This window comes from Lynx rufus, unplaced genomic scaffold (genome assembly GCF_022079265.1).
Source record: "Lynx rufus isolate CCGP_SWC_20201006 ecotype Redwood Valley unplaced genomic scaffold, mLynRuf1.p SCAF_19, whole genome shotgun sequence".
In the NCBI taxonomy this organism is placed as follows: domain Eukaryota; kingdom Metazoa; phylum Chordata; class Mammalia; order Carnivora; family Felidae; genus Lynx; species Lynx rufus.
The window spans coordinates 26,025,492-26,045,411 of NW_025814833.1; the positions used below are offsets into that span (position 1 = coordinate 26,025,492).

Below are 19,920 nucleotides of genomic sequence, written 5' to 3' on the forward strand. Positions count from 1 at the left end.
ACAGCTCATGGATGGCTCCTCCGCTTTGCTCCCCGTTCGTTCCTCTCAAGGAGTGGGGGATTATAAATCAGGGGGCTCACAGGGGCAGGGCAGCGTGAGAGCCTGACCTCTGGAGGGCTATGGGCTGAGAATGATAGATCGACCACTGGGTCATGTTCATTCCACGCCCCCTCACAAAAATGATGGCAATCTAAGCAAAACACAAAAAGTCAATAAACCAAAAACCAAACCAAAGCAAATGTTATGGCATCACTAAAATGGAAACACCTGACTGAAGAGACCCATGAGGAACTTACAGGGAGTTTTTTCATATTATCAGGACTATATGCAACACAAATAACAAAAGGAAAAGAAAAGAACGATTAGCCTTTGCCGATGCTCTTCCAACAGATGAAAATGCAAAGCACACACCAAGTGATACCTAAATCATCACTCTAGACCCTTCCACCCAAACGCAAGACATCCCCCAAAGTAAGCAATGTTTCTCCATGCAAAACTAACAAACAAAATGCTTAGCTGTTTTCTTAATATATGTCTTAAGAGTCACAAAACACTAATTCCACTACATGAATTTCTGATGTTAGCAGGGAATTTGCGCACAGGTCATTTGCTAATCTGAGGGTTCAAGGGGAACTCAATTAGCTTTTCGCTGTGAATTAAGCCAGAACAAGGGATATTACAATGTAATAACACATTTGTGTCCAAAAACAAGTTATACAGCCTGTACACTTTCTTGGGAGAAGTGCTTCTTCACATGGAATGTCTGGAGACTTTAGAAGTGAGTTAATAGAAACTTCGAATTGCAGGACTAGGAGCAGAGCCTTTGCATCATCATTTGGGAAGCAATATAAGACTCTTCTCGTGGGTTCCCGGTGTGGCTAAGCCCCCCCTTCCCCGGTTCTGTGAGTTGTTAAGACCGCTGGAGAAGCTAACATTATGGGAAACAAAAGTGATGTACTTGGTGAGCTTGACAAAAGCTCTGTTAAACAAGACACCCCCGTTAGCTGACTTACCATCCAAGGCCCGATGTGCTCCTCTTCCATTCCAGTCGCAAGAAAGAGGCAATCTAGAGTGTTCTGACCTACCCCATGACTTAGCTTCCCTACACAGTTAAGGGAGGCTAGGACCTCTTCCACTGAACTCAGCCTCATGAACAAAAAACAACACGACTTTGGGTGAAAAATTAAAAGAAAAGCAATCAACAATAAGGAAACATAAAGCTGTATGTTGATTCTTAGTACTAGAAAATTCTAAAGTCAAATAGGTAGCACATTCCCAAACCATCATTTTCTATTCTGCGGCACTAATAGAAATCCTCAAATACTAGAAGTATGTACAGAATTGATTTATCTGGGGACTGGACCAAATTTACCATCAATCAGGGGGACTATTATCTCTTGAGCTTAAAAAAAAATTTCTACATACATTTCCCAACTGCCTATGAAAGTTTGCCTGGTGACTGCACTGAGAAGACTTTTGGGAGTTCATTGCCTTACCTGGGAATCCAGATTGCCAGAGATGGAATATTCAATGGTAATCCAGGAAGATGTTACAGGTGCATCAATCAAAAGGGAGGGCAGTCATCAGAAGTGAATCAAAGGCCATGGAAAGAATATGTAAAAAAAGAAAAAAGGGAAAGCATACTGATTAGAAAAAGTGAATTAACTTTACGAACCCATTTTACATTCACACACACACACACACACACTTTGGGAAGGTTCTCAAATGGAATCTTTTAAAAGGAGTCTTTAATAAAAAGAAAAGGTAATGGTACAACGTGACAGAGGTGCTAAATATCACTATAGTGGCAATCATATTACAATACATATAAACGTATTAAATTAACACATTGTACACATCGAATTTATACAATGCCGTATGTCAAATACATTTAATAAAAAATCATCCCACCAAACGTTTAATATTTACTATGTGATAGGCATTATTGCTAGGTATTGAGGACACAGCAGTGAATAGAACAGACACAAATCCCTGCCTTCATGTAATTTACAACCTCGTGGAAGATTTTTTTAAGCCAAGTTCTTGGAGAAGGCTTCCACAGAAATACACTGTGTGTTATTAGTCCTAGAAAAGAAATTTTCCTCATTTTATTTATGTCTTGACTTATGTATTGAGAACATATCCAATGGCATTGGATTCAACAACTGTACTAGAACTGCCTTTTTGATTGGAGAAGACGTTGTTTGCGTTCACGAATTCTCCTTGTGCGAAGCGCCATCAAAAGGCTGTGAGACAGACTTCATTTCAGCTGGGCCATTTGCTGTCCACAGAACCCCACGTGCATGCGCTTTGCGATGCTGTAAAAACAAGAAGTGCCTCAATGGCAGCTTTGTAATATTGCAGTGTCATAGAGCTCTTGTCACTGGATGCTCTAGTGTTCTGTAACAGCCAGCACTGGTGACACTCTGAGATCACACTCCTCACCCCTCAGCAAGTCCCGTCCTGGGAAAGCAGCAACAGTTGGTGGATAAAAGGAGCTGTGGTCTTTATGCCCGAGACCCAGACACTGGATGGAGAAGCATCTAGAGTAACCATCCTCTGGGCTGAGGTTTGAGAAGATGTGACTAAATCTTCCTCAAGTGACAGCTACTGAGTAAATGTCAAATTAGCAGGGAAAGAAGAGGCGAAAATGAAGGTAATACACAGATATCATTGGAAAGATGGGGCAGACTTGGGGGCCCCAAAACTCCAGACGGTGATTCATGCTAAGCAGAAACCTCCCATGATAACACCTACTCCCCGGGATTTATATTCTCAGGGCAGTTGCTTCGGGCCTCAGAAACACACACACATACAAAAAGCTGCTATCGAGTCACTTTGATATTAGGGATCCAAATTAAGACCTAGAAAAGCTGCAATGATGTAAATATGGGAGAGCCCTTGCCTGAAAGTCAGGATCCCTGGTTTCTAAATCCTGGCTTTACCAATGACTCATTTGATCTTGGGCAAATACTCCTATAATTCTCTAGTAGTTTGGCCTTTTGCCTTGGGGCCAAGTTAGTTAAGAGTACAGCAATCTCTAGTCACTTTCTCAGTACAACACGCCATTAGGAGTTCAGAGAGCCCAGAGCCCAACATTCTGAGCTTATGTGTCAATGAGAATATAGCCCAAACAATAATAGCCGAGCTCAAATGCAGCTGATCCTCTTTCTTTCCGGGGAAACTGCTTTGTTTATTTGAAATACACAACGGCTGGTTCTTTAGGATGGAAAAGTTACGCAAGGAAACTTAAATGGAAATCTAACCGATGCACAATCGATGCCCCCCATCCCGCCCCCCCCCCCCCCATTTCTCTTTCTCCTCATGCAGCTTCTTCATCGGCCGGGAGCCTGGGCTGTTGGTGATTACTGTCAATCAGCAGAAAGATCCACACGCTCCCAGATAAAGGCCGCAAAGATGCTCAGATTTCTCAAAGGATGGTTTTAAAAAACCCACACCAACATTGCTCCGGTCTGATTTCAGATCTGCGGCAGATAATACGCCCCGTGGGAACCAATTACCTATCATTACTCCAGAGCTGCCAAGCAAACGGCCCATTCGGCCTCTCTGGTTTCTAACACCGGATTGGTTTCCTCACCCTCTTGCCAACTTCCACGCCCCGAGTTGGAGTTGTGGTGCCCTTGACTTCCCACCTTGTTCCCACTTAGGTTGCCCCTCCAACTTCATCCTGGTCTGATCTGGCATACCATCGCTCAATTACCCACCACCTCCTTTTGTGCCACAGGCCACTTCGTCATGTAGTCTTTGAAGGCCAAATTCAGTATCTCCTAGTGAAAAAAGCTTATTCTGCATGCTAAATCGGGTCCTCTAAATGCACAGGGGTCCCCTGCCCAGAAAGTCCCAGGCGAAGAATTCCTGCTCAAACTGGTGGGGGGAAATGGAGAAGCCAGAGGAAAGGCCTGAATGCTTCTTAAGGCCCTAGGCAAAAGCTCCCTGTCTTCTTTATTGGTCTTAAAATGCTTGGCGTCAGCCTTCGGCTCACGCACAAGCCTGAGAGGTAGTGTGGGGCCATGGAATAAACCCAGGCGTCTAGTTCTGGTTCTAGTCTGGGCTCTTTCATTTACTACCTGCATGACTCTGCCAAGGTGCCTTAGGCTCTCAGCCTTGACTCCTTCATCTACAAAATGGGGACAAGTATAGTGCCCATGCCAGTAATGACATTCAGCATACTGAACACACGACATGGCTTGGGCACTGACCAATCAGAGCAGAAAGCACCTAAAAGCAACTTGTGTAGAAAGGCCAATGTGTGTGTCACAGGGCTACTCTGAGGACTAGAGGAGGTTTCCTGAGTTTGTCTTGACTGCTCCTTCCACAGCGTCCCCTTCCCCCAAGATACTAAACCCGGCTTCCAGACCCATCTTCCTGGCCTATTTTCTCTGCCAGTTGACAAGGGATTCAATCCTACCCTTGCCTTTGGGCAACAGTATTAAGAATACTGGGTCTTCTAGACACACAGAAATGACCTTCTGATGGTTCAGTCTCCAGTCTTATGACATTTAGAGAGGACACATTTTTGATAAGGATTTGTCCCTTCCATTTATACCACCGAAATACAATATATATATAATATATGACACAGAGCTATTCTAGCTATGTCAAAAACTCTTTGGTTAATAGCTGCTGATTTCTTATTCCCTGGAGTCGGTGTGTGTAGGGAAAGATACACACAGCACAAGGTGAGAAAGATGCCTGGACTAAAAGTCAAAAGACTGAGGTGCCCATGACAACTCTGCTGTGTGACCCTGGGCAAGCCCATCCTCCCGTGGGGAAGATGGCTCTCGGTTTCCCTCTCTACACAGTGAAGGTGTTGGATTGGGTGTGTTCCCAAAGGCTCCTGTTCATTACAACATTTTAAGACTTTATAAGGAATTTCTCTGAAGTAGAGCCTGGGTTCTTACAAACGGAGGCCTAGGGAGAAATACTCTTGAGTTGCTCTGAGAAATTCTGGGACCAAAGGCAGAGTGGACGAGTTTGTCTTCAGTGGCCCTTCCTCCCATTAGATTGCCAGACCTACCCCTGGCTTCTCAGGAAACTGCATGAGGCAGGCCAGAGAGATTCTGGTCAGTGCCCCGTGTGGAAGACATGAGTCACCTAATTAGGGTGTAATAAGCCAATTTGGGGGGACGGCTAGAGACGGCTTAAATGTGGTAACTCTCTGAGGTTATATTTGGACTGGGCACTAAACCTAAAAAAAAAAAAAAAAGTAACTAACATGCGTATATCAGCCCCTTGGGCTGGCAAATCCTTCGAGTACCATCTCTACCGAGAGCATAAATCACCTTCTATCCCAAGGTTAGATTTAGATCTCAAGTGGCTGATAAACAAATGAAATTGAAACTTCTTTTCTGCAATCATCAACCAGAGACACCGAGTCACTGAGAGATGTTTTTTGGTGATCTTTAGGGACCATTAGTGTTGCTGGGGAAGGGACTCATCACAGATCACAGAACACAGCTGTGGCAGAGCTAAGACCAGGACCCAAGTCTATGGGTCCTTTCCCCAGGTGGGGGGACACACACTACCCACCCCGTCTCCATCTGAGACCTGCCTGGGGGCAGCCGGCAAACAGGCACCTGCCCCTGGAGACACAACCACACAACCCTGAGCACATCTCAAAGAGCAACGGCTGCAAACAATGGGAAAACAGCCATAAAACCCCTCAAGGATGTTAACTTCTTGTTCAGTAGCTGTTCAGTTGTAAACACATTTTCCTAAGCTTCTCTCTCACGTTCTGTTTTCTGCCTAAACAGGCTTCTACTACATCACGTGGCAACAGCCGGGGATCCTTATGTTCTCCCCGTTTGAGAAATAATGCCTAATACCTGAGTCTTGTATTGCCAAAAACACCGACCACATTGGGGAAACAAAGTGGATCTGATGAGGAAGACTGCTCCACAATGCTTTTCAAATAGTGTTTTCTCATCTGTTGGTGAGCCAGTCAATTTTCTGTTAGGACGTCTTCCCTAAACTGTTGTCTGCAGTTAGTTACTGGACCGGCCCCCTCACATCACCCCCACCTCCGCCCACCGGTTTGTAGTAAAATTCTCCCATTTTGGCATCATAAGAGTGCCCTCTAGTGCTGATCTAATTAAGAATGTGGAGACCGAGGGATTCCTGTTTTGGGGAGAAATGGGTGTAACTCTGGTTTGTCCTTGGCTATGTCACGATATATTCTTTCTGAAAGAATCTTTGAAGCACCTACTTGACAATTTCGTCTTTCAAAAAGCAGTGAAAGGGGTATTTTGCCACCGTGCAAACAAAGCAAAATAAAACAAAAAAAATAAAAACAAAAACAAAAAAAGGAGGGCCATCAAAGAAAATCTGGCTTCTTCTTCCTCCTGCAAAGCATTCCTACTCATGATGTGGGGGCACTGGGTGAATTATAGACTAAGGCACAGAGACGCAGGCCGACTCCATCAACTCAAAGTTGACGGCGATTTTCGACTACCTTTTAGAGTTCCTCAGAGGCAAACACCTGCATTTGTATGGAAGGTTCCAGCCACGCATTTCCTCAATTTGATCATATATATACTTCTTCCTTGAAGGAAAGATGGACCTTGTGCATCCACTCTCGAAAGAGTTCCTTGTCGAGATTTCGGGGGTATAACAGAGCTTGCTTTCTGTTAATAAGGGCCTGAAAAAGTCTCACTTATAATATAAATATAAATGTGTGTGTGTGTTGCTTATTTTTTCTCATTCTGTTTCCATATTTTAGAGTTTGGGGTCTAGAAGGTCCACAACGAATGCTATTTCAGCACTGGCTCAACTCAGCCGGGAGGATTTCCACCATCCCCCTTACGTTAAGCTCCATTAGGGGCTGCTGCTCCGTTGCACCCCCACGTATCTTATGCCGACACAGAACAAGCAGGGTGAGCTGCGAATGCGAGATGTAACTGCTGTGCTCGCATTTTAACAAGTTTGAAACACACAGCACGAAAAAGTCCCTACCACGTACTGACCTAGCCAGTCCTAAACTAAACGTCGAGATCATTCTCAGGAAATACTCAGCCAAGTCACTGACAGGATCAGACAGTACAGACACACAGAATGGTATATTCTGGACCATTCTGGACCAACATGCCAGCCACTCTAGGCAAGGAGCTTCCGTGTCTGCTGAAGTCAAAGCATGGCAGGAGCCACTGGATTTGGTCGGAAACTTCCGTCAAGCCAGCCCCAGTGAAGTGGCAGGTCCGTGAAGGGGTGATGTGATGGAGTGGAGGGCACGCGGGCTCGGGAGCCGACAGAACCGTTTCAATCCCAGCTCCTCCACTGTCCTTTGATTGCTTCAAACCTACAGGCTCATTTTTCTCAACAAAACTGTGATCTCCTTGTGATCTCCAGTAATACCTAAGAGAGGACCCAAACCAGGGGCTCAATGAAACCTGCTGAATGTAATGTAACCCACAATTTTGGCGAAAAGTGCCCCCCTCGTTATCCAGATGCTCCTAAAGATCTAGGTGTCTGGGATCAAGCAAGTGAAACATCTGTGCAATGGACTTCATTGTTGAAAACGTGCACCAAGTAGGCGAAGTCAGTCAGAGAAAGACAAACGCCATATGATTTCACCCATAGGTGGAATTTAAGAAACAAAACAAATGAGCTAAGGGGAAAAGGAGAGAGAGAGAGAGAGAGAGAGAGAGAGAGAGAGAGAGAGAGAGAAACAGACTCTTAACTACAGAGAACCAAATGATGGTTACGAGAGGGGAGGCGTGTAGGGGAATGGGTGAAATAAGTGACGGAGATTAAGGAGTGTATTTGTTGTGATGAGCTCGCAGTGTCGTATCAAAGGGCTGAATCACTATACTGTACACGTGAAACTAATAGAACACCGTATGTTAGCTAACTGAAATGAAAATGAAAAACGAAAGTAAGCACAGCTTTTAACCCGCTGTTAATGGATATGTTGCTTTTTTTTTGCTTTTTTTTTTAATGTTTTATTTATTTTTAAGACAGAGAGAGACAGAGCATGAGTGGGGATGGGGCAGAGAGAGAGAGGGAGATACAGAATCTGAAGCAGGCTCCAGGCTCGGAGCCGTCAGCACAGAGCCCGACGCGGGGCTTGAACTCACAAACTGTGAGATCATGACCTGAGCCGAAGTCGGACGCTCAACCGGCTGAGCCACCCAGGTACCCCGATACGTTGCTTTTTGAAAACTTGTGAGCCACTCAACATTTTCGTGGGCTTTGGACGTGTTTCAAGGTGACGGTGTAGAACCACGGTTAGGGCAAACCCTTTGTTTTCAAGAGGAAACAGATCTCCCGTGATTGCAAGATTCTTGGTTTGATGTCTTACCCGCAGTTTCAAAACCAGGTGCCAGAAAGACCCTGTGCGCTTCTGCCCCAAAGAATACAAAATACAGACAAGTTTGCCAAATCATCGGGATGAGTACACAGGGGCTCTTTTCTAAATTATTGGAAATTATTCCTCAGTGGCCAACGATAACAATCACACTATTAGCTACGATTTAATGAGTGCTTACTATATGCCAGACACCATGCACTTTGCAGGAATTATCTCATTTTATCCTGAACGAAAGTCTGTACTCACTGCATAGATACTGGAGCCTCCGAGGGGCTCGCACAACCAACAACTCAAATCCAGAGTTGTAGGGTGCCAGCACCCCAGCTCATTAGCTACTAAAATGTACTAGGCATCCTTCTCATTTTACAGGTGACTCAGGCGAGGCCCAGGGAATAATTTGCTCAGGGTCGCACGGCTAGTAAGTGAGGGCGCTGAGGTGGGAATATCCAACATGCCCTACCCCTGTACCTTGTGCCTTCCCCCATGCGCTGTGCGCTACACCTCCTCCAGACACTGATGAGGGAAGAGCGACCGCATCCAAGCTGTCTGTGCCAACAGCACTTGCGCTGTGAGCCGGCTGCACAAGTTACTGTGCAGGCCTGTAAACTGCCCTGAAGTGATTCCTTGCGCGCCTCTCTTTAAGCTTCTCATGGGACCGTTTTTCATTTTGAATTCCAGGATAAACTTGCAGGCTATGACTGCCAAGCACTTGAATACACAAGGAAGAGAGGTAATAGCTCATTTGAAGATGAAACCCCGGTGTAAATCTTCACCATGGCCGTGCTGCTCCCCTACGACATAAATCAGGTAGCAGTGGGTGGGCTAGGGGCCCGCAGGGAAAAGGAAGTTGGCAAACAGATCAGGCCTCTCTCTCTAGAGCAGAAGTGAGGGCTGTTTCTTGCTCTTATGCCTGTATTTTTTTATCTATTGGATGTGTGATTGAATTAAATGGAGACAGAATCCAGAAAGTCCATGATAACCAAGGGGGGAAATAAAAACAGGAAGAAGCTATACTACGTGCCTCATTCCAAGCAGGCTCACGTAATTACGGTAGTCAGAGGAGAATTGTTGCCTTGCGAGAGAACTGTGTTCGCTGAACGGTGGAGTCCATCCTCAAGCATGGTGGGCCAGGCCGCTCAACAATTTGACCTTGACATAGCTTAAAAGCCTGTCAGAGCTGGAAGGTACCCTTAGGGAACATCAAACCCAACCTCTGCATTTTATAGGCCCTGAGAGCGAAGGGACTTACCCAAGGTCGCACGGTTCATGCCACCATGGCTATGCTGCTCCCCTAGGACATCAAGCAGGTGGCAAGGGGTGGGCTAGAGGGATGGGAGTAAACAGGCCAGTTGGGAACCAGCAGCAGGAGATCCAGGCATGAGGACTGGGCTTTGTTGTTTAATGAGAACAATAGTTTTGTGAGATGATCTTTCCTATCTTCTTGTACAGGTGAGGAAACTGAGCCTCCGAGACAGGAAGCCACCTGCCACGGGTCCTGTAGTTATTCAGACAATGGGACTTGGTTGATCTGAATCCAAAGCCTATGTGCTTTTCACCTCAACTATGTTTTGGCCCCCTCCTTTCTCTGTTGGCCACATGCCAAAGAGAAAGGAGGTCCCTCCAACTTCCAAGTGAGTCGTCATGTGCTCATTTTTTTGCCATTGTAAGTCAAATCAGGTGAGCGCACATCTGCAAACCCACGTCCAACAAAACTTTGTCCAGCACCTGGTTCTTGGCTTCCCAGGAGCACCTTTAGACTGTCCTTGGCCTTGGAACCTGAGGCACACAGGGAGCCATCAGAATAGCCTATCAATTTCCTCATAACCGCAGACAGCTTTGTAACTGCTACACACACACACACACACACACACACACGAACTGGTGGTGCCACCTCAGGCTGCTGAGGCTCCCTGCCCGGGATCTAAGGAGCCACTGACCGTGGCATCCAAGCTGTCAGTTAAGTGGGATGATGCCGTAGGAGTTTCTTGGTGCCTAAAGGCAAGGGGGACAGTGAAGTCTGTACGTGGCACGAGGCATTTCACATCTGCACACACAACTCCCCTCAGCCCCACTATGGGAGCCCTGTAGCAGCATATTGATGTCTCGTCCTTCAAGTAGGCTGATCGGCACTGAAGTAGTAGGGCTGGTCCCCAGGAGTAGGAGGAAGAATCTGGAACTGCTTGTTTGAAGCTGGGCTTGCTGAATTGCTAATTGTCCAAATGGCACATCAATTAGGCTGCTTGCTCATTCCTCCTGATCAAAATGGGGGTGGGGAGGTGGGCAGTGTCTATCCTATAGGCAGTGGAGAAATCACCAGGCAGCCAGGTTTGTGTAAACTGAATCCTGGTTTCCCGCTGACAGACGTTCTGATCAATCTCTAACTCCCAACAGTTGGTGGTTGCCCTTCACACTCTGGCTTTTGGCTACTCTGCCCTCAGCCCCTCATCAGGTACGTAATGATCTGGAAACCCACATGAGTTGCTGCTGTAAGGGAAGCCCAATGTAAAAGAATCTTTCTCTGGAGAAGCCCTCTGAATATATCAGGAAAGTTATTTTAGATCTCAGATAGAGATTTCTCCCCAAACAAGAGCACATCTGTCTTCAATTCAAATTTTATTCTTCACTCCTCCAACATATATCTCAATTTTTAACAGCTTTGTTGAGATGCAATTCACATACCACACAACCTACTTAAAGTGCACAAATCAGTGGTTGTTAGTAGAGTCACAGATCTGTACTGTCATCACCACAATTTTAGAACATTTTCATCACCTCGAAACGAAAGCCAGTATCCTTTGGCTGTCACCGCCATAAATCCCTATCCCTTCCAGGCCCTGCCCATCACTGATCTACTTTATCTCTACGGATTTTCCCATTTTGGACCTTTCAAGTAAATGAAATCATTTCACACGTTGTCTTTTATGTTGGTTTCTTTGACTTAGCGTCACGTTTTCCAGGTTCCTCCATGTTGTAGCATACGTCAGTACTGCATTCCTTCTCATGGCCAAAGAGTATTCCATTGCATGGATATCCAAAGTTCAAAAAAAAAAAAAAAAACAAATAAGGTGCATCTAAACAATTTCATCGCCACCCACTGGACAAGTCTACAGACCTGTCCTGAGCACCTGCTATGGTGGGTCTATAACTAGCATCACTGGGGTACATGGAGAGGAATAAGAAGACGAAGCAAACACATCCAATTGGTCCGTCAACAAACATCTACTGAATGTCTCTGGTGTGCCAAGAAGGTGCTAAGGCACTTGGAATACAGGACGAGCAAGACGTGGTCCCTGCCTTCTATGAGCAAACAGCGGGGACAGCCGTGTGGAAGACCATGCATCATACACAGCAGCTCCACAGGACTCATAAGTTACGGTAAGCCCATTTTCCACTCGGGAGGGGTTCACAGCCCAGGATTGGGTTCCTGATCCCACAAACGTTCAGGAGTGAAGCCAGCCCAAGAGAGGGCAGCAGCCAGGGATCCAGGTGGGTTTTTTTTGTTTGTTTTGCATTGTTTTTATTGGCATGAAATTCACATAACATAAAATTGACCATTTTAAAGTATGCAAGTCGGTGGAAATTGGTACATTCACATGTCCTGCAACCACCACCTGTATGTAGTTCCAAAACATTTTCATCCCCTTAAAAGGAAACCCATACCCATTAAGTGGTCACACTTTCTTCCCCACTTCCCTCAGCTCTGGCAACCACCAACCTGCTTTTGGTCTCTCTGGATTGGCCTATGTGGATAATTCATGTGAGTGGAACCGCACAATACGTGGCACTTTTAGTCTGGCTTTTTCACCTACATAAAGTTCTGGAGGCCCATCCCTATTGTAGCATACACCAATACTTCAAACCTTTTTATGGCTGAACAATGGCCCATTGTGTGAAGACATCACATTTTGTTTATCCGTTCATCGGCTGATGAGTATCTGTGTTGACTCTACTTTTTCATTATCGTGATTAATGTTGCTATGAACATTCATTTACAAGTGTTTGTGTGCACATATGTTTTCATTTCCCTTAGGTATGTGTATATATACGCCGAAGTGGGGAACTGCTGGAGCATGTAGTAACTATATGCTTAACTTTTTGAGGGACTGCCAAAACGTTTTCCATAGCAGCTGCACCATTTTACGTTCCCACCAGCAAATGACAAGGGTTCCAATTTCGCCCAGAGATTCAGTTTTATTTCTCATTCCGGAGGCGAGTTCCATTAAATTGGAGACACCCAATTAGCCCAAATGATTGACCCTAATGTTGGGCATTTGGGGCTGGGCCTCTTAATTAATGCTTAGGCTGGTGGGAGAAACAAAGCAAATGAGGACAGAGGGAACCACAACCCCCCACCCCCAGCTCTGGGAGTACCTCTGCGCGCGCTCAAAGCCTAAAGGGAAAGTGGGCAGGTCGGCAGGATGGCTGTGGAACTGTCTTCTGACCCACATCAGTGGGACTTACAGCATCTTGCCCAGCAGAGAAGTGGGCGGAGAACATTCTCGGCTATAAGCCAAGCCCTGCCAGACTCAGGAGATGATTTTACGAAAGAAATGACATGAAATCAATAATGATTCTGGCAGTAAGGGAAAGAACAGCACAGCCTTCTCTATTAGACAAGAAATTGGAAGAGGTGTCAATGGCTTGTGAGGGCACTTAGGTCCTGTGATATTTGGCACTGGCTCCTGTCCCCTGGCATAAAGATCAGACATAAATCTGGGAAATAAATAATGATGATGAATGCCTAGCTCTGAAGATGACAACACATAAGTATATCACTGAAACTTGCCCTTAGGGCCTGTCTCTCTCCCCCAGCGGATCAGACATCTCGGCAAACAGTGAAATCCACTTCTCCTCCAGCCTGCATCCCACTCCCTGGGCAGGTCAGCTCCATTCCGAGGTGGCATTAAATCTTTCAAGCCATATGATGCCATTTTCCTGAGCTGAGACTGTCACTATCAAGATGGCATACTACTGCCTGGGAAGAGCAGAGGCATGATCCCAAAGCCCCCCCCCCCACCTCAAAGTCTGGGGATTTGTATTCTCAGGGAAGAGGAGGCCAAGGGAAAGGATCTCAATGACCCCGATCAACTCCCAAATCCTTGGGTCTTCAGTAACCTAACATTTAGGTGGCGGGTTTCAAACACTTAGAAACAGAACCCTCTTTTCAAACAAAACCCTCCAATACCTCTGTCACCTAAAACACAGAAAAACTGAGTTGCTCTGTTTGAGGAGGGGATGAGATGAAGGCAGAGGGGAAAGGAGCAGAGCAGCCATGTATTGCTCCACAGGGTGGGCACTGCACAAGCCCAGGAACATCATTCATGCAGAGCAGCAGTTCTCAAAAGTGTGGCATGGGGACACTGGCGGTCCCCAAGACCCACCCCCAGAGGTCCCCCAGGCCCTCCCTTTCCAAATATGTTTGTGTGAAGCCGGATCTTCTTCACATACTTCGGCCAAAATAACATATTAAAACGGCTCGAATGCAGAATCTGATATGAGAATCCATCTGTCTTCTATGAAGCCAGGCATACAAAAAGATTTACAAAATATAAAACATTGCCACTAATTTTTTTTTTTTGCTTTGGAAATCAGTTAATTTTCATTTAAAAAAAAGTCATGTTACTAGGTAATAGGTGTATTCTTGTCACTTTCCATAAGTATATACATGGTTTGGCGATTTTCCCAGTTTTAAATTCAAATACAGTAAAAATAGATATATCCCATATAAATAAAAGCTCTTTGGGGTGGGGGTCCCAAAATCGCCCCAAAGAGCGATTTTTAAGAGCATAAAGGAGTCCCGATAATCGAAAAGTTTGGGGCCCACTGACCTAGAATACAGTGTGAATAGGAGCCGTGCAAAGCCCTGAGGCCCTAAGGGGTGCTTTACACGGTCTGAGACCTGCCTGCTCGCCTCCTCCCACACCTTCCTTGCCTCTGGGACAGCTCTTGGGACACCTCCTCGGGACCCTCAGTCCAACCGATCAGCCCAGCCCCCTCAGCTTGGAGAACAGGATGCCAGGGAAGGCAGGGTTACGGATTTGTACGTCAAGAACGGCCGAGCTGCGCTTTGTCGAGCTCTCTGTGCTAGGCACTTTCTGAAATTCAGGTGGAGCCACCCTCCACCTGAGGTGCGTGCCTCATTTCCACGTTGCAAGCACATGTGGTCTGTAAGGCTCCACGTCTGAAAAACAGGCAACGGCCTGCCTTCCCTCCTCCACCATACTCACCTCTGAATCAAGCCAGCCCCAGCCTCCTGGGTACAAAGAATTCAAGCTGGCACCAGCTTCCTCAGCACATCTTGATAAGCAGCATGCAACCCACGGGAGACGGGATTTTTGAAAAGCCAGGAATCAAGTCATTTAATCAGGTTCCTGTACAGTTCAAGAAAGACCCACGTGGCAACGACCGAGAGGTTAAGAGCAGCGTCTCGGCGCCTTGTCATGTGGTGACTCCACAGAGTGTGCCTTTGTGCCTCTTCCCCTCCTGCCCGGTACAAACTTCCCATCCTTTGAAAAGACTCTACTGGGAAGGAGTGAGCCGAATATACCATTGGGCTAATCCCCGTAGAAGGACCTGAGAAGGACCAAAAACATTCCCACTCATCGCCCAAAATGGCAGAGCTGTGAGGGCCCATGGAGATGGGGGTGCACAGCAGAATCCCCTGGGAAGCTATTTAAAACACGCAGGACCACAGTGCCCTGCCCCAAGGGAAATCCTAGTCAGTCACGGATGAATCACGAGTGCACACGGCTGGTGGGGAGCCAATGAGGACCAAAATCTCTCACTTAGCAGACGGAGAAACTGAGAGACAGAGAGAGAAAGAGCTTTGCCCAGAACACAGAGTTCAAGAAACAGCTGGGATGAGAATCCAGATATCTTGACCCCTAGTCTAGTACTTTTCCCACAATCCCAGGCTATATTCAATCCAAGGGGAAAACTAGTGTGTGTTGGGGGGGGCGGGTAAAGGGGTGTTGAGGAGTATTTAGAAATCACCAAGCCATTTTTATTTGATTCATGCTTTTCATTTCACATTCTCTCCCTCTTCTTCCAACTTGATCACTGGATCCAAGCCTCTCACTTTATAGATGAGGGACCTGAGGGCCAGAGTGGAGAACAGTCTGATTCTGCCCCGGGTCAAATTTAGGACCCGTATCTCTGTGCTTTCTGGCCTGTGTTCCTCCCACGACATTTTGGCCCCTAAGTCCCATCCTAAGAGAAATACAATATTATAGATTGTATTTCATTCTATTTCCTCCTCTAGAGGGGCAAACTTTGTTAGAAGCCAACACACTCCCTGGCTCTACAGCACCAGCCTGCCCTGGGAGCTGCTCTGACTGCTGATTTAGAGTCCAAGCTCATATTTCAGGGCTGCCCTGGAATTATTGGGGAAGCCAGTTCTGCTAATATAGACAGATGACAGCAAAACTAAAGGGTAGTATTGCATGCAGTAAATTATTTGCATAGGTGGGACTTCTCTTTTAATTTTACTATTTTAAGATTACAAATTGTTTTCTGGCCTTTATGTATAATTAAATATGGATGTTCTCGGAGCTTAATGTCAGTTTAAATTTCAGCCCTTGGAAAGTAATTTGTTTGCATGTTCAATGGACAAACCATTTCTTATCGGTTTCAAGACCTGGGCTCATGCATCATGAATCAAGGTTGCCTTTATCAGAGCTATAAAGGTCAGGCAAAGTGGGCTTGCAACTCCAGTTGAGGCATTCTCTAAAAGAGAAAAATCGAGCCTTTGGTTCTCTGTCTTAAGTACACAAATGTCTTCATTTATTTAGGTATATGAATGATTCACCTGTGCCCTCTCCACACACAAAAGCCAGGTAAATAGTGTTGATTGTGCCATTACAGGCTGAATCACTGGAGAAAGTTGGACAATTCCCTTTACTCTCTGGGCCTCAGTTTCCTCATAGGTATTGGATATCTCTTCTACTGTCAGCTCTAGACATTGAAAGGCGATCCCTGGAGGTGATTTTGAATGACACTGCTTTGGCTTAGAAAGCAGTTCGTAAGATTTTAAGCCCTTTAGGTGAAGCAATCAGCAGGGAAATGAGACCCATGGGTTCCTTGGCAACCTCCTCCCTCTGGCTTTCCTCCCTCTGTCCTCTCCCTTTCCCCCTCATCCAGACGGATGGCAGCTATTCCAGCCCCTTTCTCAGTAGTTCCAAGATGATCTCCACTCCTTTAGACACCCCTGTAGTTCCAGAAATCTATTCTCCCAATGCATTCGCCAGCTTCTTAGGGTTCCTCTAGTACATCTGCACATATAACTAGGGCTTATAAAGGGAATACTGCTCATTGACAATACATGACCTAGATATTTTATTTAATGAAAAATAAGAGCAGGTTGTTAAATAGGCTATGTAAGATGATGCTAGTACCCCCCACCCCCACAAGTAAACCAATCAGCACACACTTTCTCATATGGCAGGTGTCTAGACTAACTAGGGTCTCTGTTTCACTTCCCCATCAAAGTTAACAAAGGAGAATTCTGGAAGTTATCCTATAAGTACTTACTAATGGGTTCTCTGTTTTATCTTTCTTTGTTCTAATCCAAGGTATTAACATCTATAGAAACTCTCTCTTTCAGAATGTGTTGAAACTCTGGTTCAATTTGCCTGAATCCTTATAACTACATGCACATACCCCATACTAGCATTCCAATATGGGGATTCTGAACCAGAAAACACAATGAATGAGAAATGTTCAGGGTCCAAAACCTTCCTTACCTTCACAGCTGGATCTTCCTACCTCTACTTTAACTCTTCAAGTAGCGTTTGGTTTTATAATTAATTGTTGGACACACCTGTCTTCCCAACGCAGCTGTAAGTTCCTTGAAAACAAATGGTTTCTTTTTCATCTTGTATCCCTTAAATTGCTCTAATGATAAAAGGTCCCCAAACAAACAAAACTCTAGTTAGAAATGAATTCCTTAAATGGTTAAGATAATAGGACTCAGAGCAGGAACAGAGTTTTGCTTCTAAACGTTCCATATTAGAAAGACTAGATAAGATTTAACAGAGTGTGAAAGCTTCTAGAAGAATGTCAGCAGTGGCTCTGGAACAGGGGTAACAGACTCAAGCCAATACTAAGTGCTGACTGACATATATTTCACTTAAATATCTTTCATGTAATTCTAACAATATCTTAAGGTATTATTATTTTCACTTCATAGATGAGGCATAGAGAGATAAAACTATTTACCCAAGGTCAACCTGTGCTTTAGGGTAGTAAGTATGTCAAAAAAGTAAAAGACGTGGCATAATACCCTCCATTTCTATCCACATTGCTGCAAATGAAATAATCTCAGTCTTTCTCATTGCCGAGTAGTATTCCATTGTATATATAAACCACATCTTCTTTATCCAGTCATCAGTTGATGGACATTTAGGCTCTTTCCATAATTTGGCTACTGTTGAAAACGCTGCTATAAACATTGGGGTACAAGTGCCCCTATGCATCAGCACTCCTGTATCCCTTGGGTAAATTCCTAGCAGTGCTATTGCTGGGTCATAAGGTAGTTCTATTTTTAATTTTTTAAGGAACCTCTACACTGTCTTCCAGAGTGGCTGCACCACTTTGCATTCCCACCAACAGTGCAAGAGGGTTCCCATTTCTCCACATCCTCGCCAGCGTCTACAGTTTCCTGATTTGTTCATTTTAGCCACTCTGACCAGTGTGAGGTGATATCTCAGTGTGGTTTTGATTTGTATTTCCCTGATGATGAGTGACACTGACCATCGTTTCAAGTGTCTGTTGACCATCTCGAGGTCTTCTTTGGAAAAGTGTCTATTCATGTCTTATGCCCAGTTCTTCACTGGATTATTTGTTTTTTGGGTGTTGAGTTTGATAAGTTCTTTATATATTTTGGATACTAGCCCTTTATCAGATATGTCATTTGCAAATATCTTCTCTCATTCCGTTGGCTGTCTTTTTAATTTTGTTGATTGTTTCCTTTGCATGCAGAAGCTCTTTATCTTGACGAGGTCCCAATAGTTCATTTTTGCTTTTAATTTCCTTGCCTTTGGAGATGTGTCAAGTAAGAAATTGCGGCTGAGGTCAAAGAGGTTGTTGCCTGCTTTCTCCTCGAGGGTTTTGATGGTTTCCTGTCTCACATTTAGGTTTTTCATCCATTTTGAGTTTATTTTTGTGTATGGTGTAAGAAAGTGATCTAGTTTCATTCTTCTGCATGTTGCTGTCCAGTTTTCCCAGCACCATTTGCTAAAGAGACTGTCTTTTTTCCATTGGATACTCTTTCCTGCTTTGTCAAAGATTGTTGTCCATACATTTATGGGTCCAATTCTGGGTTCTCTATTCTATTTCACTGGTCTATGTGTCTGTTTTTGTGCCAGTACCATACTATTTTGATGATTACAGCTTTGTAGTAGAGGCTAAAGTCTGGGATTGTGATGCCTCCCGCTTTGGTTTTCTTCATTACTTTGCCTATTTGGGGTCTTTTGTGGTTCCATACAAATCTTAGGATTGTTTGTTCTATCTTTGAGAAGAATGTCAGTGCACTTTGATTGGGATTGCATTGAATGTGTAGATTGCTTTGGGGAGTATTGACATTTTAACAATATTCATTGTTCCAATCCATGAACATGGAATGTTTTTCCATTTTTGTGTGTGTCTTCTTCAACTTCCTTCATAAGTTTTCTACAGTTTTCAGCATACAGATTTTTTAGATCTTTGGTTAGGTTTATTCCTAGGTATTTTATGGTTCTTGGTGTAATTGTAGATGGGATAAGTCTCTTTATTTCTCTTTTTGTTGCTTCATGATTGGTGTATAAAAATGCAATCGATTTCTATACATTGATTTTGTACTCTGTGACTTTGCTGAATTCATGTATCAGTTCTAGCAGTCTTTTGGTGGAGTCTTTCGGGTTTTCCATGTAGAGTATCATGTCGTATGCAAGGCAATTTGACAATAAATTATATTTTGAATCTTTAAACCTGAGTTCTAGTCTCAGCCTTACTACTGACCCTCTAACTCTGAGATGATGAAAACTCCATACTAGGTAACCCCTAAGGTTACTGCAAGCCCCAATATAGTCAAGCCTCAGAAGAATCAAGAAAACCTACCAATTGCTTAGATATGCAGCTGGCAGCAAGATAGGTGGTGATGGAATAGTCCAAGAAGATACAGAGGTTTCTATCTTGAAAAAGAGAGGCACTTCATTAACAAAAAGAAAGGGTGTGATGATGAGTTTGGTTTTAGATTGGCGGTATTGGAAGGTTGGTATCACATGCCCATAGGAATGACCATGCGAACTTTGAACCGGAACTCGGGACACCGGCCTGGGCTGGAGACACTAAGGTTTCCCTCAAAGCAGCTGATGATCAATGAGATCTGGAAATGAATGTAGGCAGAAAGACAAAAGGTGGAGAACTGAGTCTCTGAGAAATCCCAGTTAGAGGTATAGACAAGGAAAATCTACAAAGGAACAACAACAGAGCATAAAATAGCACCATGTCAATCAAGTCAAGAGAAGATAGGATTTAAAAATGGGAGGTGATGTGAGGTGCTCACAGGTGGTGAAAAGCAGCTGAAAGACAAGTCACTCCCTCTTTTGAAGCCTCAT

The 19,920-nt window shown here is 44.7% G+C and overlaps 1 protein-coding gene across 2 annotated transcripts in view; it reads right to left on the reverse strand.

The window, feature by feature from the left end:
- HS6ST2 (heparan sulfate 6-O-sulfotransferase 2) overlaps positions 1-19,920 on the reverse strand; it is a 291,392-nt gene that overhangs the window by 79,245 nt on the left and 192,227 nt on the right. The window lies entirely within an intron of this gene.